The sequence below is a fragment of the Myotis davidii genome, unplaced genomic scaffold (assembly GCF_000327345.1).
Source record: "Myotis davidii unplaced genomic scaffold, ASM32734v1 scaffold17, whole genome shotgun sequence".
NCBI classification, from domain to species: Eukaryota; Metazoa; Chordata; class Mammalia; order Chiroptera; family Vespertilionidae; genus Myotis; species Myotis davidii.
The window spans coordinates 3,236,869-3,243,058 of record NW_006288624.1 but is presented as its reverse complement, the minus strand read 5'-3'; positions in this window follow the sequence as shown (position 1 = coordinate 3,243,058).

The following is a 6,190-nucleotide window of genomic DNA, read 5'->3' as shown; positions in this document are numbered from 1 at the left end:
TCCTGTCATTATTTCTTCAAATAGGTTTTCAATATCTTGCTCTCTCTTCTTCTGGCACCCCCATAATTTGGATGGTGGTATGCTTGAAGTTGTCCCAGAGACTGTTTACACTATCTTCACATTTTTGGATTCTTTCTTCTTTTTGCTCTTTTGGTTGGGTGTTTTTTGCTTCCTCATATTTCAAAACATTGAGTTGATTCTTGGGATCCTCTAGTCTACTGTTGAATCCCTGCATATTATTTGCCAACTATTCTTTAATAAAAAATTTTAAAAACATGATTTTTTTGATTTCAGAGAGGATAGGAGAGGAAGAAAGAGATAGAAATATCAATGATGAGAGAGAACCATTGATCGGCTGCCTCCTGCATGCCCCCCACTGGGGATCAAGCCTGCAACTTGGGCATGTGCTCTGACCGGGAATCAAATTGTGACCTCCTGGTTTATAGGTTGATGTTCAACCACTGAACCAACACCACTCAGGCCTTCAAGCACTGTTTTAAGAGAAGTCAACTAAAAAAAAATTTAAGTAACACCACAGATGATACCCCTCCTTTACATATGACAAAAGTAAAAAAGGTAGGGCTCAAACTTCTGAAATTTAGAAGCTATCAGGAGCCTTTATTATAGCTCCTTAAGGGAGGGCCTCTAAATTTAAGGCTGGGATTTGATAACACACCCAAATGCAAATAGGGCAACTGTGCACATAGGAGAGTGTGACTATAGTAAGAAAGTTGCAATCTAATCCGCTGTGATGTAATCAGCCTAAAGAAAGACTACAAAAATGGCCAAAACTAAGATAAAAAGTATTCAGACTCACTAACAATCAAGGTTATATGAGAACTGAAGCAATAACAATTTTTTAAATGATACAATTTTTCACATGCTGATTGAATTGGCAAAGATTAAATGATGCTCAGCAATAACCACGAACTGACACAAGTACAAATTAGTTTGTTCAACCACCTTGGAGGGCAAATATCATATGTATTTTATAAATATAAAAAGACATTCATATCCTTTGACCCAGAATCCCATTTTTAAGATTTTACTCTAGGGGGTGGGGGGGGAGCAAATTTTCACAAAACTTAGCTACTAAAATTGTGATGAAAACAAAAAATAAACAGAATGAGAGAACTGGTCAAATTCTGATATAGGCCCTGGAAAGGATACAATGCTGCCATAATATCATGCTTTAGAACAGTTGTTCTCAGAGTGTTCCATGAACTCCAGAAGAACTGCAAAGTTGAAACTATTTTCATAATAACACTGAAATGTTATTTGCCTTTTTCACTGTGTTGCCATCGCATTGATGGTACAAAAGCAACGGTAGTTTGTGAAACTACTGATGTCTCAGCGCTAATGAAGGCAGTACAGCAAACTGTGCTAGTAGTCATCAGGGTGTCCTTAACTGCCATATGCTGGCAGTAAAAAACAAATGTCAATTTTACTTAGGTCCTTGATGAAGCAGTAAAAATAATTTTATCACATTTCAACCAGAGTTCACCTCTTAATACTCTATGATGAAATGGGAATTGTACACATAAAGCACTTCCACTAAATAGTGAAGAAGAATGGTTATTTTGTGGAAAAACATGGGTATGATAGTTTGCATTGTGAGCTGACTCACATGGTTGCTTTTTTCATGAAATACCATTTTTACTTAAAACAACTGAAAAACTATGGTTTTCAGACTTGAGTATTTGGCAGATATTTTCTCAAAAACGAACAAGATGAACCTGTCACTTTAAGGAAAACAACTGGTAGAATTTGTTAGCCAATGATAACATTCAGAAAACCTGTATTCACAACAGCAAGAGCTATCATCTCCCAATACTTAAAAACGTTTCTGATGAGTTTGATGGTGATAGAAACAAATATAATTTCTTTTCGAAAGGAAGGAAGGAAGGAAGGAAGGAAGGAAGGAAGGAAGGAAGGAAGGAAGGAAGGAAGGCAAGCAATGTTTTTATTGATTTCAAAGAGAGGAAGGGGTTGGGAAAGAGAGAGAGAGAAACATCAATGATGAAAGAGAAACATCCATTGGCTGCCTCCTACACACCCCCTATTGGAGATCGAACCTGAAACCCAGGCATGTACCCTGACCGGGAATGAAACCATGACCTCTAGGTTCACGGGTCAACACTCAACCATTGAGCCACACTGATAGGGATGATTTCTTAAAATATATAGTGAAACATGTCAAGATTTGGAAAATGGGCATGACTCAGAGAACCAATATCTTCTAAACGACTAATGCATGAGGTTATAAAACAATACATAGGACTCTTCTAACCCTTTACCAACCCTATGAAGCAGGTATTGTTACCCTTTTTATCCAGGTGAAACTACAGAAAAGCTAAATAACCTGAAGATACAAAACAACAAGAGTGTGAGCTGGGATCTGAACTAGGTCGCCTGACTCCAGAGATTGCTCCTTACCAAGATACAACCCAGCCTCTCAAATACAACAGGGGCCAGGCAGCAAAGCTACCAGATAAAATGGCATACTGGAGAATACACAACCCTTTTTCTTTATTTTTATTTTTGTTAATCCTCATCTGTTATTTTTCCAATTGCTTTTCAGAGAGAGAGAGAGAGAGAGAGTGGAAAGGAGGGAGGGAGTGGGAGAGAGAGAAACACTGATGTGAGAGAGACACATCAATTGGTTGCCCCCCCTCCCCACACACACACCCAGCTAACCACTGAACAAGGCTGGCCAGGGCTACTCAACCCTTTTTAAAGGACAAACCACTACTCTTCTCCAGCCAGTTATTGCCATAGAGCAGGGGTGGGGAACCATTTTTCTGCCAAGGGCCATTTAAATATTTATAACATCATTTGCAGACCATACAAAACTATCAATTTAAAAACTAGCCTGCTAGGAAAAAGCCAATCAATGATTCTCTCTCATCATTGATATTTCTATCTCTCTCTCCCTCTCCCTTCCTCTCTGAAATCAATAAAAATATACTAAAAAAAGTTAGCCTGCTATATTTGGTCAAACAGTTAACTCACCCTTAATGGCTTGGCAGGGCCAGACCAAATGATTTCTGGGGCCTTACATGGCCCGCAGGCCAATGGTTCCTCACCCCTGACATAAAGGAATGCAGGCTCCAAGTTGCCTGATGTTCCAATTGTTTAAGAGAAACCAGAAACCTGAGGGGAAGGCTTTAAAGACAGACTAATAATTTTTAATGTAACAGATTATGAAAAGTCCTCTGATATGGTTTTAGATTATACATTGCAACTAATCTTTAAGAAATTTCACTTGTTGAGTTTTGATAGAGTATCGAAGAAGAACATACACAATTACTTGATAAGGCATTCAAATACTCTTCCCCTTTTCTAATTACACATCTGTTTAAGGCTAAATTTTCTTCATATACACATCAGATAAACCAATATTTCACAACAGAGTAAACATAAATGTCTTCATAACATTTATTAAAGAAATTTGAAAAAGTATAACAATGCTACTCATGTCACTATATTTTATTTTAGAAGTTATTTAAAATGTTATTAATATAAAATTTATTATTGCTATGCTTTTAGTAAAAGCCACCTTTAAAAAAAATAAATAGATCTCTTTAAAAAAAGGTTTTATTTCAGAGAGAGGGAGAGAGGGATAGAAACATCAATGATGAGAGAAAATCATTGATTGGCTGCTTCCTGTATGCTTGTATGTCCCCTCCCCTACTGGGGATCAAGCCAATAACCCAGGCATGTGCCCTGACTAGGAATCCAACCTCGTGGTGCATGGGAGGACATTCAACCAACTGAGCCACACTGGCCAGAACTACTACTGCTATTTTTTTTTAAATATATTTTATTGATTTTTTAAAGAGAGGAAGGGAGAGAGATAGAGAGTCAGAAACATCGATGAGAGAGAAACACTGATCAGCCACCTCCTGCACATCCCCCACTGGGGATGTGCCCGCAACCCAGGTACATGCCCTTGACCGGAACTGAACCTGGGACCTTTCAGTCCGCAGGCCGACGCTCTATCCACTGAGCCAAACCGGTTTCGGCTACTACTGCTATTTTTAAATAAACTTTTAAACTTTCTCAGCTTTAAATTTTAATACAATAAAAATCAGTAAATATGACCCACATAAACAGAAATTCTTTGAGGTCTTCGATGATTTTTAAAAATGTAAACTGTTCCTAAGACCAAAGAGTCTGAGAAGTTTTGCTTTAGAACAACAGTTCTCAACCAGAGTGATTTTGCTAACTAGGGAGTATTTGGCAATGTCCCAAGAAATTTCTGGTTGTCACAACTAGGGAGATGCTACTTGGCATATACTGATTAAAGGCCAGGTGCTGCTAAACACCCTACAATGCATAGGACAGCCCTCATAACAAGGAATTATCCAGCCCAACATGTAAATACTATTGAGGTTGAGAAACTGCTTTTCAAGAATATTCAATGACCCATGAAAATGTCAATATTATGTAAGAGGAAAGTTATAGAACAGCAGATGGCCTAATTCCAATTTTTTATTTTTAAAATAAGCACATATGCATACAAAAAGGCTAGAATATTTCCCATGGGTTAAAAATGGTCATCCTGAGTAGGTGGAACACTTCTTACTTCCTTTAAATATCTTTATTTTCCAAATTAATCAACACATGATAATTAATACATGATAGTTTTAAAACTTATAAGTGGGAAGCCTATCTTATAAGTGCCATATTCTGATTACTTGTATGATTCAATAGGAAAATCTCAATGGTAAAGTATGGAATTAGTGAAATGTCCAAAAAGAAAAGCTCCTCAAATAGAGCAAGAAGAGCACACACATACACAACAACACAACAGATTCTCAGGCCTCAATAATAGTAAGAATTTGCAGAGAAGTTATTAAGGTAGTAGATGATGCATTGAAAGGTATTCCAAAAAACAGAAGAAAGGTACTCCACACCACAGATTGCCGCTATGTCCAGTCCCTCTTCTTTTGCCATAGACAACTAACCTGGACAATATGCTCACCCCTAATCATATCACATATGCTCTTCATTCATTCTAAGCAGGTTCTGATTTTTCAGGTTTTTTCCAATAAGAACACTGCTTGTCTGACTTTTGCAAAATTCCTTCCATAAAGAAGACTAACAATGCCCTGGCTGGTGTAGCTCAGTTGGTTGATATCATCCCATGTACCAAAAGGTCATTGGCTCAATTCCCAGTCAGGATACATGCCCTGGTTGTGGTCTTGATCCTCAGTAGGAGGCAGCCGATCAATGTTTCTTTCTCACATCAATATTTCTCTCTTTCTCCTTCTTCCTTCCTCTTTCTCTCAAATCAGTAAAAACATATTTTAAAATAAATAAATAAAAACATTAACAAGCCCTGGCCAGGTAGCTCAGTTGGTTAAAGCACCATTCTGATACCCAAGATTACAGGTTCAATCTCCAGGACTCATACAAGAAACAACCAATGAGTGCATAAATAAGTGGAACAACAAATTGGTATGTCTCTCTCTCTCAAATTAAAACAAAACAAAAACAACATAACAATATAATAAGGCCTTCTTTTCTCTTCTTGGACAATTCTAAAAAGATTGAACCAATGCAGGCCCCAATGCTTTCTTGGTCCTTCTAGGAAGGTATAAACAGAGATGTCAACTCTGAAACTAAATCAAGGCTGCTTGAAGTAGGTTCCCAAGCATACAAATTTTGGTTGTTTCTTGCTAGTATGTCTAAGGCAAAACACATACATCAGACATCTACGGCAGAAAGTGATTAAGATATCTGCACTAGACCATCAAACATTGTTACAGCACCTGTAAAACAAAACAAAACAAAACAAAAAATATTACAATCTCAAAGGCTCCAATTAGTCACTTGGCCTTAAGTAACACAAAAGATTCAACTGGAATTTAAATACAAGATTTGAATGGAAATTCAGAATGAGGGAAGTTATGTAACAAGATCCTGACAGGCATCTGGATTTGCAAAAAATCCCTCCTCCTAAGTAATGTTCTTAAAAGGAAACAGACTTTCCAAAGTAAGAAACTATAGACAGGCTGAGAATTAAAATTGGAGACCCAGCCAGAGTGACAGTCTGCCTCTACCCTGGAAAATCTCTACTTACTCATCTGTAAAACAATGAAACACCACCCACTTAATCAAAGCAACCATGTTCAGGAACAAGGAAACCTCATTATCAAATGTACTAGCAGAGTAAGCCACACTT